At 43.3% G+C, this 19,409-nt stretch overlaps 1 protein-coding gene across 3 annotated transcripts in view; it reads right to left on the reverse strand.

Annotated features, from left to right (window-relative positions):
* Positions 1-19,409, reverse strand: part of DLGAP2 (DLG associated protein 2) — a 1,035,006-nt gene that overhangs the window by 614,285 nt on the left and 401,312 nt on the right. The gene's annotated exons all lie outside the window — the stretch shown is intronic.

Below are 19,409 nucleotides of genomic sequence, written 5' to 3' on the forward strand. Positions count from 1 at the left end.
CCGTGGTGTCCTCCCATGTACTCCATTCTTGTTTAATGTTTTCCTTATTGTAGATGTGTCAACAAAAATGTTAGCATGTGCCAGAGATTTCTGTAGGTTTTTAGCTGACACTCTGGGATTCTTCTTTACCTCATGCAGCATTCTGCGCTGTGGTCTTGCAGTCATTTTTACAGGACGACCACGCCTAGGAAGAGTAGCAACAGTGCTAAACTTTCTCCATTTGTAGACAGTCTGTCTTACCATGGACACATGAACATCAAGGCTTTTGGAGATACTTTTGTAACCCTTTCCAGCGTCATGCAAGTCAACAATGCTTGATCGTAGGTCTTCTGAGAGCTCTTTTCTGCGAGGCATGGTTCACATCAGAAACCAGTAAACCCAAAACAGGTGTGTGTTTTTTAAGGGCAGGACAGCTGTCAGCAACACATCCAATATCATCACACTGATTGGAGTCAAGGTTGGCTCACTCCTGGCTCCAATTAGCTCTGGGAGAAGTCATTAAGCTAGGGCCTCACATACTTTTTCCTCCCTTCACTGTGAATGTTTACATGTTATGTGCAATTAAACCATGGCAACATCTAATGTTTGAGTAGTATTATGTTCAGCAGACTGTGTTCTTCTATTGTTGTGACTTAGATGACGTTCAGAGCACATTTTATGCCCAATTCATGCAAAACTCCACGTAATCCCAAGGGGTTCACATACTTTTTCTTGCAACTGTATACAAATACATACACAAATTTCAGGTATGGATATTTATTACATAGTTACATTGGTCCCCCCAGGCTATAATATCCATGTAACCATGCTTGGTCAATGCCCTTGGAAGCTGGAAAAAAATGAAAAACAACACTGCTACTTCAGTGATCTCCACCTGCTTCCAGGTCCGGTGCCAACTGGCTGCAATTCTGCTTACTGAACACAGGAGACCAGCCGCTCAGCACATGCACCATTCAGAGAGTGCTTTACATCTTCTGAATGAATGGAAAGCATTCTCTGATTAGATACGGCTGAGAGGCGAGGCCATGCTGCACATGGGAATAAGAGAATGGCTGAACATCTAAAGATGCAATCCCTAGTTATCCCTACCTTTCACCATCTTCTGGGAATGATATTTGTGGGGTGCCCTATAGTGGTGGGAATGGACTCTTTATTGGAAAGGCTATGAGAGTGTTTGTACTGTATGTCCATCTTCACTAAGGCTGTCTTGTCACATATGTATAATTTCATCCGGAAGGTTGGGTAAATCTCATTATTTTACCATGCCAGCACTGTAATTCCATTTGAGGACCTAGAGCTATTTTCTGAAGAGTTATTGTTCTGCATGTTGATGGCCATAGACAGGGCCAGATTATCATAGGAGCTATTGAAGCTCCAGCTCCAGGCCCATACCTTAAAATAAGCCCAGCCCTGTGGCATAAATGAGTAGCTAATGCTGCCCAGCCCTGTTCTGTGTGCAGTGTACCCATGATTGATATGTAACTAGTGGGTGGCATTGATATGTAAATCGGGCGGCCTTGATATGTAAATTGTGGGCACATTCATAAGTATATCAAACTCTCCTGACCCAGTCCACCATCACCTCTGCTGAATCATACCTATATGCGGGATGTGAACAAGCCCTGTCTGCCACTGTCACTGAGCCTGCCATCAGCCTGTACTGCAAAGGTGAGCAGGTGGATTGGGGGAAGAGGTAGCAGAGAAGAGATTACAGTTTGGAGTTTAAACATGAGCAAAGAGGGAGTGTGCAGGGGGGAGGGGATGTTGTGCAAAGATTAACAGAGGCATGTGATGTGCACTCTTCTTATATGCATACTACTGACCACACTTCTCTCCTGTACATACTATCCACCGCCATACACTCCACACTCTTCTCCTGTACATATTACCCACTGCTGTACACTTCGCACTCCTCCTCTGTACATACTACCCATCACCATATACTCCGCACTCCTCTCTTGTACATTCTACTCACCTGCATACACTCTGAACTCCTCTCCTGTACATACTACTTGCCTTCATACATTCCTCACACCTCCCCTGCACATTATACCAACCACCACACACTCTGCACTCCTCTCCTGTATATACCACCCACTTCCATACACTCCGCACTCCTCTGCTGTATATACCACCCACCTCCATACACTCTGCACTCCTCTCCTGTATATACCACCCACCTCCATACACTCCGCACTCCTCTCCTGTACATACTACTTGCCTCTATACATTCCTCACTCCTCCCCTCCCCTGCACATTATACCCACCATCACACACTCCGCACTCTTCTCTTGTACATTCTACTCACCTACATACACTCCACACTCCTCTGCTGTACATACTACTTGCCTTCATACACTCCTCATTCCTCTCCTGTACATACTGCTTGCCTTCATACACTCCTCACTCCTCCCCTGCACATTATACCCACCTCCATACACTATGCACTCCTCTACTGTACATACTACCCACCACCATACACTCCGCACTCTTCTCCTGTACATACTACTTGCCTTCATACACTCCGCACTCCTCCCCTGCACATTATACCCACCTCCATACACTCTGCACTCCTCTACTGTACATACTACCCACCACCATACACTCCGCACTCCTCTCTTGTACATTCTACTCACCTTCATACACTCCGCACTCCTCTCTTGTACGTTCTACTCACATCCATACACTCCGCACTCCTCTCCTGTATATACTCGCCTTCATACACTCCTCACTCCTCCTCTGCACATTATACCCACCTCCATACACTCTGCACTCCACTCCTGTACATACTACCCACCTCCATACACTCCACACTCCTCTCCTGTACATACTACTTGCCTCCATATGCTCCTCACTGCTTCCCTCCCCTGCACATTATACCCAACCCCATACACTCTGCACGCCTCTCCTGTACATACTACCCACCGTCATATACTCTACACTCCTCTCCTGTACATACTACTTGCCTCCATATGCTCCTCACTGCTCCCCTCCCCTGCACATTATACCCACCCCCATACACTCTGCACTCCTCTCCTGTACATACTATCCACCGTCATATACTCCACACTCCTCTCTTGTACATTCTATTCACATCCATACACTCCGCACTCCTTTCCTGTATATACTCGCCTTCATACGCTCCTCACTCCTCCTCTGCACGTTATACCCACCTCCATACACTCTGCACTCCTCTCCTGTATATACCACCCACCTCCATACACTCCGCACTCCTCTCCTGTACATACTACTTGCCTCTATACATTCCTCACTCCTCCCATCCCCTGCACATTATACCCACCATCACACACTCCGCACTCTTCTCTTGTACATTCTACTCACCTACATACACTCCACACTCCTCTGCTGTACATACTACTCACCTTCATACACTCTGCACTCCTCTCTTGTATATTCTACCCACCACCATACACTCTGCACTCCTCTCTTGTACATACAACCCACTGCCATACACTCTGTACCACTCTCCCTGCACATACTATCCATCTCCACACACTCTGCACTGAATGTCCCACACGCAAAGTACATACTACAATGGCTTGTTGAATGCACAGCAAAAAAGAAGTCTCTGGAACTTTTTGTGAAATGTTGGCAACTATGTTCTATGTGACTCACAGTACATACACTATATTGTACATTACACACTCCTGCACTATATATTCTTACCTCATTGTGGACCCACCCACAGTCTGTTATGGCAGGCTAAGTGCGCCACATTACTACTCTGCATAAGCTACCCAAAGGCACCCTCTCTCTCACCCCTCTCTCATCCCACCCCCCTTACCCCCTCTATTTAATTTCATTTGTTTTAATATTTTCACTTTATTTATTTTCATAAAAAGGCCTGTCAAAATCCTCAGCACCAGGCTGATGATGCTCCTAATCCGGCCCTGGCAATAGAGTTCCTGTTTACTCAAAATCAATTTTTGCTTAACGCGCTTTGTTTACCTGTGGTGATGCGGAGCTTCTATGGGGGTCGAATTTTCTCTCTCGCTTGTGAACCTTGTAAACATCATGTTATCCATTGAGTCTGCTTCATACAAAAATAGAGAACCCAGGTTACTCCTCTATGAAACCACATGCAGCATATCAGGAAATTGTTCTTCTGCCCTTTTATACCTAATCTTTGCCTGGATTTTGGTATGTCCAAGCCGTGAGTGAGAAATAACTTGTTAAAACTAGAAAAGCTACAATTTCTGGGGAAATTGTGTGAAGTGTTCTTGCCTCCACCAGTAGTCTACAACTGGAGTGGGTGGAGTAACTGGGTGGAGTGTCACACACCTGGGTTCCTATGGCAACTCACTCTACAGCAAGGGCAGAGAAAAGCGGTTAAAAACAAACTGCTCCAACTTGCTTACTTCACTGGTGGTTGCCATCTTCAAACGGATGTAGTTTAAAAATTATAAATCCTACACCGAAGAGCTTTATATTGTGAGAATCACAAGACCCAGACCTACATTTTGCATAGTATGTCTCTGAAATATTAAAAATGAAGGCACAGTCGCAGTTTAGAAATTGCCCTTCACATTTGAGGTGGCTACAGTGGAGTTTCAATTAATGTCAATGGGCGGCGTGAGTTGCAAACAAATGGTTATATTGTGAAAACTATCAGGACTATGGCTTAGCCGTGGACATTTTTAGTGGCAGCAGGGATAGCTGAACGTTTTGATATACAATTGTGTAGATGGGATTGAAAATGAGGGAGTTATGGCAGTTTAGAAATCATGTCCTGATTTTTCAGCTCCCACTCTAGCTTTTGTCAGCTCCCACTCTAGCTTTGAACATTCCGCCATTCATTCGTATGGGACCAATTTCACCACAAAACGCCGTTATTTCGTGAACCATTCGGCTAAACGTTCCACAAAGTAATAGCACACCAATCGGGAACAATCCGCACGTTTCGGTATATTAGTGTAAAAACTGTGGGAGGAGTTAGGGTGGTAAATTAGGCTATAATAATAAGAATATATATGTGAGATAACAGTAAGTGGTCTTGCCATGCAAGAACACTTAATAACACCTTTGTGAAATAAATTATATTTTATTTAGTCTGGCTTTCCACAAAATGTGGACAAAATGTGGACAAAATACAACTATATATATATATATATATATATATATATATATATATATTGCCAAAAGTATTGGGACACCCCTCAAAATCATTGGATTCAGGTGTTCCAATCACCTCCATGGCCACAGGTGTATAAAATCAAGCACCTAAGCATGCAGACTGCTTCTAAAAACATTTGTGAAAAAATGGGTCGCTCCCAGGAGCTCAATGAATTCAAGTGTGGTACAGTGATAGGTTGTCACCTGTGCGAAAAGTCCATCCCTGGAATTTACTTGCTACTAAATATTCCATTGTCAACTGTTAGTGGTATTATAACAAAGTGGAAGCAACTGGGAACAACAGGAGACAAGCGCAACTTAGCCACAAAGTGGTGGGCACGTAATATGACAGAACGGGATCAGCGCATAGTGAGGTGCACAGTGCACAGAAGTGACCAACTTTCTGCAGAGTCGGTAGCTAAAGACCTCCAAACTTTGTGTGGCCTTAAGATTAGCACAACAGTGCGTAGAGAGATTCATAGAATGGGTTTCCATAGCAAAGCAGCTGCAACCAGGCCTTATATCACCAAGTGCAATGCAAAGCGTCGGATGGAGTGGCGTAAAGCACGCCACCCCTGGACTCTAGAGCAGTGGATACGTGTTCTCTAGAGTGACAAATCACACTTCTCTGTCTGGTGGATGCCAGGAGAATAGTACTTGCCTGACAGCATTGTGCTAAGTATAAAGTTTTGTGGAGGGGGATTATGGTGTGGGGTTGTTTTTCAGGGGTTGGGCTTGGCCTCTTAGTTCCAGAGGAGGGAACTCTTAAGGTGTTAGTATATTAAGACATTTTGAACAATTTCATGCTCCCAACTTTGTGGGAAGAGTTTGGGGATGGCCCTTTCCTGTTCCAACATGACTACGCACCGGTGCACAAAGCAAGGTTCATAAAGACATAAAGACAGTTTGGGGTGGAGGAACTTAACTGGCCTTTGGGATGAATTAGAGCGGAGACTGGGAGCCAGGCCTTCTCTTCCGACATCAGTGCCTGACCTCACAAATGCACTTCTAGAAGAATGGTCAAACATTCCCACAAAAGCACTCCTAAACCTTGTGGACAGCCTTCCCAGAAGAGTTGAAGCTATTATAGCTGCAAAGAGTGGGCCAACCCAATATTGAACCCTACAGACTAAGATTGGGATGCCTATATATATATATATATATATATATATATATATATACAGTTGCAAGAAAAAGTATGTGAACCCCTTGGGATTACGTGGAGTTTTGCATGAATTGGGCATAAAATGTGCTCTGAACATCATCTAAGTCACAACAATAGAAGAACACAGTCTGCTGAACATAATACTACACAAACATTAGATGTTGCCATGGTTTAATTGCACATAACATGTAAACATTCACAGTGCATGGAGGAAAAAGTATGTGAGGCCCTAGCTTAATGACTTCTCCCAGAGCTAATTGGAGCCAGGAGTGAGCCAACCTTGACTCCAATCAGTGTGATGATATTGGATGTGTTGCTGACAGCTGTCCTGCCCTTAAAAAAAACACACCTGTTTTGGATTTACTGGTTTCAAGAAGCACTGTCTGATGTGAACCATGCCTCGCAGAAAAGAGCTCTCAGAAGACCTACGATCAAGAATTGTTGACTTGCATGAAGCTGGAAAGGGTTACAAAAGTATCTCCAAAAGCCTTGATGTTCATGTGTCCACGGTAAGACAGACTGTCTACAAATGGAGAAAGTTTAGAACTGTTGCTACTCTCCCTAGGCGTGGTCATCCTGTAAAAATGACTGCAAGAGCACAGCGCAGAATGCTGTATGAGGTAAAGAAGAATCCCAGAGTGTCAGCTAAAGGCCTACAGAAATCTCTGGCACATGCTAACATTTTTGTTGACACATCTACAATAAGGAAAACATTAAACAAGAATGGAGTACATGGGAGGACACCACGGAGGAAGCCATTGCTGTCCAAAAAGAATATTGCAGCACATTTGAAGTTTGCAAAAGAGCACCTGGATGTTCCACAGCACTACTGGCAAAATATACTGTGGACAGATGAAAGCAAGATTGAGTTGTTTGGGAAGAACACACAACACTATGTGTGGAGAAAAAAAGGCACAGCACACCAACATCAAAACCTCATCCCCACTGTAAAACATGGTGGAGGGAGCATCATGGTTTGGGGCTGCTTTACTGCCTCAGGGCCTGGACGGATTGTTGTCATTGATGGGAAAATGAATTCCAGAGTTTATCAAGACATTTTGCAGGAAAACGTACTACCATCTGTCCGCCAACTGAAGATCCGCAGAGGATGGGTGATGCAACAGGACAATGACCCAAAGCATACAAGTAATTCAACAAAACAATGGCTGCAACAGCACAGAATACGCCTTCTGGAGTGGCCCAGTCAGAGTCCTGACCTCAACCCGATTGAAATGCTGTGGCATGACCTTAAGAGAGCGATTCACACCAGACATCCCAAGAATATTGCTACACTGAAACAGTTTTGTGAAGAGGAGTGGTCCAAAATTACTCCAGATCGTTGTGCAGGTCTGATCTGCAACTACAGGAAACGTTTGGTTGAGGTTATTGCTGCCAAAGGAGGGTCAACCAGTTATTAAGTCCAAAGGTTCACATAGTTTTTCCTCCCTGCACTGTGAATGTTTACATGTTATGTGCAATTAAACCATGACAACATCTAATGTTTGTGTAGTATTATGTTCAGCAGACTGTGTTCTTCTATTGTTGTGACTTAGATGACATTCAGAGCACATTTTATGCCCAATTCATGCAAAACTCCACGTAATCCCAAGGGGTTCACATACTTTTTCTTGCAACTGTATATATATACAGTCAGGTCCATAAATATTGGGACATTGACACAATTCTAACATTTTTGGCTCTATACACCACCACAATGGATTTGACATGAAATGAACAAGATGTGCTTTAACTGCAGACTGTCAGCTTTAATTTGAGGGTATTTTACATCCAAATTAGGTGAACGGTGTAGGAATTACAACAGTTTGCATATGTGCCTCCCACTTGTTAAGGGACCAAAAGTAATGGGACAATTGGCTTCTCAGCTGTTCCATGGCCAGGTGTGTGTTATTCCCTCATTATCCCAATTACAATGAGCAGATAAAAGGTCCAGAGTTCATTTCAAGTGTGTTATTTGCATTTGAAATCTGTTGCTGTCAACTCTCAAGATGAGATCCAAAGAGCTGTCACTATCAGTGAAGCAAGCCATCATTAGGCTGAAAAAACAAAACAAACCCATCAGAGAGATAGAAAAAATATTAGGCGTGGCCAAAACAACTGTTTGGAACATTCTTAAAAAGAAGGAACGCACCGGTGAGCTCAGCAACACCAAAAGACCTGGAAGACCACGGAAAACAACTGTGGTGGATGACCAAAGAATTCTTTCCCTGATGAAGAAAACACCCTTCACAACAGTTGGCCAGCTCAAGAACACTCTCCAGGAGGTAGGTGTATGTGTGTCATAGTCAACAATCAAGAGAAGACTTCACCAGAGTGAATACAGAGGGTTCACCACAAGATGTAAACCATTGGTGAGCCTCAAAAACAGGAAGGCTAGATTAGAGTTTGCCAAACGACATCTAAAAAAGCCTTCACAGTTCTGGAACAACATCCTATGGACAGATGAGACCGAGATCAACTTGTACCAGAGTGATGGGAAGAGAAGAGTATGGAGAAGGAAAGGAACTGCTCATGATCCTAAGCATACCACCTCATCAGTGAAGCATGGTGGTGGTAGTGTCATGGCGTGGGCATGTATGGCTGCCAAAGGAACTGGTTCTCTTGTATTTATTGATGATGTGACTGCTAACAAAAGCAGCCGGATGAATTGTGAAGTGTTTCGGGAATATTATCTGCTCATATTCAGCCAAATGCTTCACAACTCATTGGACGCCGCTTCACAGTGCAGATGGACAATGACCCAAAGCATACTGCAAAAGCAACCAAAGAGTTTTTTAAGGGAAAGAAGTGGAATGTTCTGCAATGGCCAAGTCAATCACCTGACCTGAATCCGATTGAGCATGCATTTCACTTGCTGAAGACAAAACTGAAGGGAAAATGCCCCAAGAACAAGCAGGAACTGAAGACAGTTGCAGTAGAGGCCTGGCAGAGCATCACCAGGGATGAAACCCAGCGTCTGGTGATGTCTATGCATTCCAGACTTCAGGCTGTAATTGTCTGCAAAGGATTTGAAACCAAGTAATAAAAAGCGAAAGTTTGATTTATGATTATTATTCTGTCCCATTACTTTTGGTCCTTTAACAAGTATGAGGCACATATGCAAACTGTTGTAATTCCTACACCGTTCACCTGATTTGGATGTAAATACCATCAAATTAAAGCTGACAGTCTGCAGTTAAAGCCATCTTGTTCATTTCATTTCAAATCCATTGTGGTGGTGTATAGAGTCAAAAATTTTAGAATTGTGTCCATGTCCCAATATTTATGGACCTGACTGTATATATATATATATATATATATATATATACACACACACACATATATACACACATATTGTCATGTCATACTGTCATATTGACTGTCATATGCCTTTAAATGTTTTCAGTGTTTTGTCTCTGCTCCTCCCTTTCCTTTAGTTTAGCTAATGTTGCATAGATAGCCCTCTCCCCTTCCCAGAGATGCATTGCAACAGCCTCAAAGCATGAAGCAAGACACAGTATGTTCTTTTGACCTATGGAATTTCATTGTTGTAAAATTCTCTCAGTTTATGGAATAAACTTCACAAGATCTACAAGATGACATTCTCATTGAGTCACTGACTGTGGTATCCAACAGAGGTTGAAGTTATCGCTATCTCATCACAACTGTAAGTTACAGAGATCACACTATCAATGCTTCAATTGGAGACACAGAATATATATTTACACACACACACACACACACACACACACTGACAGTAGGCAGGTGAAATCACCTGGTTGCATCCTGGATGGACGATACATTTGTCCAAGGTTCAGATTCTATGGGGATTTGTTCCACTAGAGCAGTGTTTCTGAATTCCAGTCCTCATGGACCCCCAACATGTCATGTTTTCAGGATTTCTATTATTTTGCACAGGTGATTTGATCAGTTTCACTGCCTTAGTAATTACCACAGCTGTTTCATCTGAGGGAAATCCTGAAAACATGACCTGTTGGGGGTCCATGAGGACTGGAGTTGAGAAACACTGCACTAGAGGGAAGTGCTGAGTCCTTCAGCACTGAGTTAATGAGCCCAGATGAAGGTAGTGGGCTCATTAAGGCTGTTATAAAACTTTCCAGCTTCCTTAGGAAGTTGCTCCAACCTGGAACCAGATTTGTGCCTGAACTGACTCGGGAGCAACATCCTATCTGTGTGCAGGGAGACAAAAGCCTGTGTGGCTAGCCTTCAACTACCAGCAACTAGGTATAGCATCAGGCTTACCTAGTGGATAGCTAGGGAAGCTATTTGTACAGTAAGTAGCCAAGTTGGCCAGGATTTGATTTGATGTTTCTTTTAGGTTTGATGTTTTTCTGTAAATATTGTAAATAAACTGCACCTTTTTTTGTTTTTCACCTCCACTGTTGTGCTGTGCCTGTGTTTTTGTGTTGTGCACCCATCCAGGGGGTCACACACTCCCGCTGCCGGGCGAACCTCATTACATATGGTGGAGGACCACAGGCAGTTCGTGGTAACTAAAGGCCAGCATGGAGGATGTAATAATAAGTTGGCTCTGGCAAATGCCAATCAACAGCAGGCAAATGCCAATCAACAACAGGCAAATGCAAATTTCCAGCAGAGCATTGCAGCCCAGCAGAAAGCCTTGGAACAAGCGGAGGCCCGCCATAGGGAATTGCTGGTGCAGCAGGACCAGAGACACCAGCAACAAATTGAGGCTGTCTTGAAGCAGCTCCAGCAGAGGCAGCAGACTGAGGCTGGTGATGATTCTGGTAAAACACCATCATTTTTTGTGGGCCGTCTATTGCCACAAATGACTGGAGATGATGATCCTGAGGAGTTTCTAACCACATTTGAAAGGACTGCTGAAAGGGAAAAGTGGCCTAAAGAACAGTGGGCTGGATTGATGGCCCCATTATTAACTGGGGAGTTGCAAAAAGCTTATTATGACCTGGAGCCGGACCAAGCCAAAGACAATGATGTGCTGAAAGCGGAAATTTTGGCACGATTGTTACCCTCGCTGTCCGTGTTCAGCGTGTACATAATTGGACTTTTTGGCTTGGGAAACCTCCCAGGTCACAGATGCATGATCTTATTCCCCTGAGCAGGAAGTGGCTGCAGCCAGAGACTTTGACCGCCCCAAAAATTGTGGATCGTGTCATTATGGATCGGTTCCTAAGGTCTCTGCCTAATGCCATTCAAAAGTGGGTCAGCCATGGAGACCCAGAGACAGCAGACAAGCTTGTGGATCTAGTGGAAAGATACTTGGCTACGGAGAACCTGACCTCCTCTTCCAGAGACTCACGGACTTTCTACCCTAAGACCAGACCATCCCCAGCGGCGGGTAAGATGATTCCAAGGGGTGAGGGTGGAGAGAGTGAGCTGGTGGGAGTATTACCCAATGTCTGGCAAGAGCGGCCAGGAAGGTCAAGGCCGCAAGAGGCGGCGAAAAAGGTTATTTGTTACCACTGCCGGCAAGAGGGACATATTGCAGCCAATTGCCCAGTGGTGGATGAGCCGATGCAGTGTGACTGTCTGAGGGACAGACGTCAGTCGCTGTTTGCGACAGTGGTATGCACTGCCAGCCCGGGCACCGGGAAACATTTGTGTAAAATGACTGTTAATGGAAATAATGTTGTTGTGTTGCTGGATTCAGGTAGCCTGGTAACCTTGATCAGAGAGGAGGTATGCACTACAGAGGTCTCTGGGTATAAAAAGGTGGCTGTTATTTGTGTGCATGGGGACACCAGGGAGTATCCAGTGGCAACCCTGTTTTTTGAGACCCCCAAAGGTAACCTGTCTCATCAGGTAGGATTGGTGCCTCACTTACCACATGATGCCATTGTGGGGAGGGATTTTCCAAAATTCTGGGAACTCTGGAATTGTCCTGACCCCCCCACTGTCTCCCCTGCAGACCAGGAAGGTGAATCCCAGAAATCGTCTGAGGGTGGTGAGGTCTCTCCCAGGTTCCCCCTTGTCGGTATTAGCCGGGGAGACCCAAGGAACTGGGGAGGAGCCCGCCTCTTCAGATTAAAACCTGCCGGCTGTTGAGTTTTCGGACTTAGAGGTGCATAGGGAAAATTTTGCCACCGAACAGTTGAAAGACCCCACACTGATAAAAGCACAGGAAAATGTGGTAAAACTAGATGGCGAACTAGTGAGCCCCGAGAAAACTTGTGCTTATCCATACTTCCTTGTGGAAAGGGACCTACTCTATCGAGTCGCTCAAGGGGCGGAAGAAACCATTGAGCAACTGGTGGTGCCCAGACCTTACAGGAAGTTGGTGTTGGAGTTGGCCCATGGACACATCCTTGGGGGTCATTTGGGGGCGGAGAAAACACGGGAAAGAGTATTGCAGCGGTTCTATTGGCCTGGAGTCATTAAGGAGATAGAAAATTACTTTCCCTCTTGCCCTGTGTGTCAGAAGTCGGCCCCTATGCCCCATTTCCGTAGTCCACTTGTACCTCTTCCCATCATTGAGGTCCCTTTTGAAAGGATTGCAATAGATTTGGTAGGTCCGCTGGTGAAGTCTGCTAGGGGGCATCAGTACATGTTGGTCATACTCGACTATGCCACCCGCTATCCAGAGGCGATTCCGCTCCGAAATACCTCTGCCAAGATGATAGCTAAGGAGCTATTTCTCGTTTTCAGCCAAGTGGGTATTTCGAAGGAACTGCTTACGGACCAGGAAACCCCCTTTATGTCCCGAGTGATGAAAGAGGTGTGCAAACTGATCAAGGTAAAACAATTGCGCACCTCTGTGTATCATCCCCAAACCAATGGGTTGGTTGAAAGGTTCAACAAAACCCTGAAACAAATGTTAAGGAAGGTGGTAGATAAGGATGGAAAGGGTTGGGATTATTTAATACCCTATTTGATGTTTGCCATCCGGGAGGCACCCCAGTCCTCTACAGGGTTTTCACCTTTTGAGTTGCTCTATGGGAGACACCCAAGGGGGCTGTTAGATATTGCCAAAGAAACTTGGGAAAGTGAGTGTTCTCCCCTCCGGAGTGTAATTGAGCATGTCGCCCAAATGCAAGATAGAATTGCCCTGGTAATGCCTATCGTAAAGGATCATTTGGCCCAAGCACAGTTAGCGCAGTAGAGGGTGTACAATCGGGGGGCCCAGACCAGGTCGTTTGCCAAGGGAGATAGAGTGCTAGTGCTAATCCCTATGGTGGAAAGCAAATTCCTGGCCAATATGAGGTAATTGAAAGAGTGAGCGAGGTGAATTACAGGGTCAGACAACCAGGAAGGTGAAAACCTGAACAGATCTACCACGTTAATCTGTTGAAGGCCTGGAGGGACCGAGAATCCCTAGTTGCAGAGGCTGTGTCACCAGCGCAATCTGACTGCTTGGTTCCGAAGGATGGAATAGCAGTCACGCTGTCTACAACTCAAAAACAGAAACTGAAAGAGTTTGTGCTCCGCAACACAGACGTTTTTTATGAGCTGCCGGGACAAACCTCGGGGGTGGAGCATGACATTATCACCCCACCGGGTGAAAGGGTAAAACTAAAACCCTATAGAATCCCAGAGGCCCGGAGGGAGGCAACACGGGGGGAAGTACGGAGAATGCTGGATTTGGGGGTGATAGAGGAGTCCCAGAGTGACTGGTCCAGCCCCATAGTGTTAGTGCCCAAACCAGATGGGAGTTGGCGATTTTGTAACGACTTTCGACAGTTAAATAAAGTTACAAAATTTGACACCTACCCCATGCCAAGGATAGATGAACTAATCGACCGACTGGGAGCAGCCTGGTACATGACAACGCTCGAATTGATAAAAGGTTATTGGCAGTTTCCCCTAGCTAAGTCAGCAAAGGAGAAGACTGCATTTGTAACCCCGGAAGGGTCATTCCAGTACAGAAGAATGCCGTTCGGGTTACAGAATGCACCGGCCACCTTTCAGCGAAAAATGGATCAGATTCTTCGCCCCCATCAGATGTATGCTGCAGCTTACCTGGACGATGTGATTGTCCATAGCGCAGATTGGGCCTTACAATTGCCAAAAGTTCAGGCTGTACTAGACTCAATACGGAAAGCTGGGTTTACGGCCAACCCAAAGAAGTGTACAATTGGACAGGAAGAGGCCAGGTACCTTGGGTACACTATTGGGAGAGGGGTAATAAAACCTCAGATCAACAAAGTTGAAGCGATACAGAGTTGGCCATGCCCAAATAACAAGAAGCAGGTACAGGTTTTTCTAGGAATTGCTGGCTACTATCGGCGATTCATCCCCCATTTTGCTTCTCTGACAGTACCCTAACCAACCTGACAAAAGGGAAGGAGTCAGTCATGGTTAAGTGGTCCCCAGAAGCTGAAGCAGCCTTCCAGTCTTTAAAAAAGGCCTCATGTAGCCAGCCAGTGCTATACTCACCAGACTTCTCAAAAGACTTTGTAGTCCAGACGGATGCATCCAATGTTGGCTTAGGAGCAGTGCTGTCCCAGGTTTGGAAGGGGGAGGAGCACCCGGTAATCTACCTCAGCAGAAAGCTAAAATCTCACAAGGAAAATTACGCCACGATTGAGAAGGAGTGTTCAGTGGTAAAGTGGGCCCTCGATTCCCTTCGGTACTATCTGCTAGGCAGACATTTTGACCTGATCACGGATCACGCTCCCTTAAAGTGGATGACTCAAAATAAAGAGACCAAAAGAAGGGTAAATAGGTGGTTTCTGTCCCTACAAGAATTTACCTTCACGGTAAAGCATCGCCCTGGAGTTCAGATGGGAAATGTGGATGCTTTATTCCAGGTTCATGCCTGCCTGGCTACTGGTTTTACAACCCCAAGGTTGAAACAAGAGGGGGGGGGGGAGTATGTGACAGTAGGCAGGTGAAATCACCTTGTTGCGTCCTGGATGGACGATACATTTGTCCAAGGTTCAGACTCTATGGGGATTTGTTCCACTAGAGGGAAGTGCTGAGTCCTTCAGCACCGAGTTAATGAGCCCAGATGAAGGTAGTGGGCTCATTAAAGCTGTTATAAAACCTCCCAGCTTGCTTAGGGAGTTGCTCCAACCTGGAACCAGATCGGTGCCTGAACTGACTGGGGAGCAACATCCTATCTGTGTGCAGGGAGACAAAAGCCAGTGTCGCTAGCCTCAAACTACCAGCAACTAGGTATAGCAGCAGGCTGTACCTAGTAGATAGCTAGGGAAGCTATTTGTACAGTAAGTAGCCAAGTTGGCCAGGATTTGATTTGATGTTTCTTTTTGGTTTGATGTTTTTCTGTAAATATTGTAAATAAACTGCACCTTTTTTTGTTTTTCACCTCCACTGTTGTTGTGCTGTGCCTTTTTTTTTTTTGTGTTGTGCACCCATCCAGGGGGTCACACACTCCCGCTGCTGGGCAAACCCTGTTACAATATATACACACAGTATATAAATAATTATATACCGGTTTACTTTTTTTTTTTTACCAATGAGCAGAATACAGAAGTATTATTTATTTGTAAAGTTTTATAGAAGAAAGTAGGGGATATAATTTTTTCAACACTTTTATATAATTTAAAAATAAAAATCCAGAGGCGATTAAATACCAGCAAAAGAAATCTTTATCAGTCTAAAAAAAACTATACAAAATTCATTTGGGTACGCTGTTTCATGACCATTTGTCAGTCAAAGTATCATAGTGCTGAAAACTGAAAAATGGCCTGGACAGGAGGAGAGTTTAACAAGATGATCTTCAAGTGGTTAAACACCCAATCATGTCAAAAAAAGAAAATCATTTTGTAATTCTCCTTTTAATGATTGGTTGTTTATTTTGACTGACATTATTTAAAAAATAAATAAAAGCTAATTTTTAGAAACATATTCAATAACATTAACTGTTAAAATTTACACTAGTGTCAAGAATGCCTAAAATTTAAGTATTCTTTGTGAAGTATCACAGGGGTTCTAAAGGCAGAAGGTTTTTTACCTTGATGCATTCTATGTATCAAGGTAAAAAACCTTCTAGGTGCAGCTCCCCCCTCATTTCCCCCTTATACTCACCTTAGTCCCATCTCGCTCCAGCAATGTTCATGGATATCACAACTCTTCTGGGTCTCTCTCCTCATTGGCTCACACACTAGCGGGAGCTACTGGCACCTGCTGGTGTCAATCACAGCCAGTGAGCCAATGAGGAGAGAGCGGGAGTGGGGCCAAGCCACGCTCTGTTTGTTAATGGACAATGGCCATTCACAGAAATGTGACTCAGGAGCGAGCCTGCTCCAGTGCCCCTGTAGCAAGAGGCTTGCTATTGGGGCACTCAGCTGGGGGGAGGAGCCAGAATTATTGGCAGAGGACCTAAAAAAAAGAGAATCAGGGTTGCTCTTGCACAGAGCAGGTAAGTATAGCATGTTTGTTATTAAAAAAAAAAATCCAACCTTTAAGATCATCTTAACACAGTATTTCTTCAATAGAGCACTTTGTAGAGTGCCAATAAACTTTTTTTAAACATAACAATTTCTGATCATATTCTAAAAAAATGATTTTTATGCCACTCTTGACTGTAAACTTTGCTATTTAGAAGAATGTTTTATAACTAGAAAGTGAGGCATATTCCATTCATTTGATAGTTACATGGACAATTTGCTTAACATAGAACATTTTGGATCTTTGAATATGTCATGTATTTCACCCCTGTAACATTTAAATGCTAAACAGAAGAATATTATGAAAGGCAAATGCTGGACGTGGGTTGAAAAGTACGTTAGAAATAAATTTAAACTGGAAGAGCTTACATTAAAATATGTAGCAATAAAATGCTAGAAAATTTGAATTTTAGCACTTGCTAAGATGAATACTTTTCAGCTCTACAGGAATCCAGACAGCAGTTTTCAAATTTACTTGAACATTTTCAAGAATGCTAAAATAATTTCATACAAATGCTACCGGTTTTGGATCAGTAGCTTTAAGATGTCACAACACTGTATGAAGAAAATACTGACATAACTTGTATTACCTGAAAGGTTCAATGAAAAACATTTTTATTACTCAACTAGTTTACAAGCCCCTTTAAACTTCAAGCAGACCTTCACTTCCCTTTTTGAGATTGCATAATCACAGACTCCCCTGTCCTTTACACATTTGGAAATATTATCAGGTATCTGTTCCCACTTCTTTATTTATCTTCCTAGTTAAGTATGGGCCTGCTGCAGCAAACACTGTAGAAAATTCCTTATTTGCCTTAAGTAAATCAAAAAAGTTCCTTTCCGTGCTTTTATGCCCAGCTATTAACCCAGGCAAACACAGACATGACATAAAAAACAGAGCAGACCACTCCTAATTAAAAAAGGGACTTTGTTAATTAGGAGCAGATTTCCCTAGTTTAGAAGAGTGGTGCATACTTATTGCCTGTTCCACATTTGTTAATTATCCCTAATGTATCTACTCTTTTTTTAGGTGCTCATTCATATTTGTAAAACATCAGTCACGCACTTTGAAGAAGATCATCTTTTTTTTTAAATAATATTTAAGTTGTGTGGGTCTTTCATCATAGTATCTAATATACACATTTCATCTAGCTGGATGAAAATGTAATATTTCTTTAATTTTCTACAATATAAAATGTAATTTAGAAATTAACATCCAAGGTTATATTAATGTTCCAATACCTAAATTGACTAAAAAACGAATCTGTTATCTAATATCTCAATCTCTTATTTCAATGTTGATAGAGATTAGAATATCATATGTCTGATCAAATTGTCATTTGTCAGTCAGTAGGGCTCATTTGGATACCGTATATAGGCAGAACAATCCTCTAGGGTCAATGGTAATTCCGTTTTTTCTTGCGATTTTAATAACTATGATGCAAAGCATAGATTTCCATGCAAATGGAAATATGTTTTTTTTATATACTTTATGTTAAATATATGTTCAGCGTATTAGACTGTGTAAAGTACATCAGTAAAAGCCATAGAAAAAGGCAATACAATGTGATCAGGGCTTCACTGAGGCCAGCTTTATGTGTTAAAATGTGATTGCTGTATTCGTTTCCTTATTTTGGTTGTCTTTCTTCTATTTTTATCTGGTGATTCAGCCAAAAACTCTGTTGTTTTGCAGAAGTTAAGCCTTTCCAGTAGAATGTATCAGCTTACATGGCTGAGACCATCCATTTACCCTTGGCATTGGTCATTAAAATGATTGGCTTTTATTTATTAATTTAAAACTTTTATCCCAAAAGGAAAAAAAAAAGTTTTTTGTAACTGATTATAAAGTGTTAGCTGGAGATTGGCTTCAATTTGTTATTCATTTTCAAGTCTGTTCATACATTTAACTCTCCCTTGCTGTGTCCTGTGCTCATTCCTCCAAAGTGGTGTCTCACTAATGCCGGAGGTGTTTTACTTACCAGATCACTGGCTGAGGAAAAAACGCCAAAGAAAAGAACATTAATGCAGCCACCACATCTAATGATAGCTGCAATCTAATGAAAGCTGCATTACAATACATATTTGGTTTAGGGTTTAATACAGCTTTAAATCTCTTATCCTTAGTAGAAATAGTGGTTATCTTGTTTTGCATATTTTATATTCTCCAAATTCAGTAAAAATTCACAGTGTTAAAATAGTCGCAAAGCTGAAAATCTAAAGTTACCCTTGCAGGGGGCTCCTCTCTGCACTTTAAGGGTTAAATGCTCATTTAGGTCTAGAGAACCATTAAAAAGTAATTTTATCCACCCTGTCCCTCCCTCCCACAAGCTCCCTCCTCTCTGTGTGATAGGTCTATTGTTGGTTGGAGCAGGCTGTGTATGGAGCAGAGGAGACACTGTGGAGTATTGCTGTTTGGAGCAGGATGTGTACAGAGCAGAGGGGACACTGAGGACTGTTGGTCCAGGAGCAGTATGGTCCAGTGTAGTAGGGTTTTGCTGAGGAAGTGTCATCGCAGTCTAATCAGTTGGACAAAAATAGTGGACAGAAGGAAACATCCAGCCTCCTAAAGGAGAACATGCCATTTGCGGAATTGGTGAAGCAAAGAGATTGAGAGTGGAAGTGTTCCTGTGCCCATATTCTTCCCCATTAAAGGGGTGATGCATGAAAGACCTATATTCATATATGGGTCCGATTGATAAGGTGGGGAAATACTTTACCTATTACTTTGGTGGTGTACGGCTGCATGTTTGATGTGGATATCA

Source organism: Staurois parvus, unplaced genomic scaffold, assembly GCF_062004578.1.
Source record: "Staurois parvus isolate SC_StPar_1 unplaced genomic scaffold, SC_StPar_1.0 ptg000226l, whole genome shotgun sequence".
Lineage (NCBI taxonomy): Eukaryota > Metazoa > Chordata > Amphibia > Anura > Ranidae > Staurois > Staurois parvus.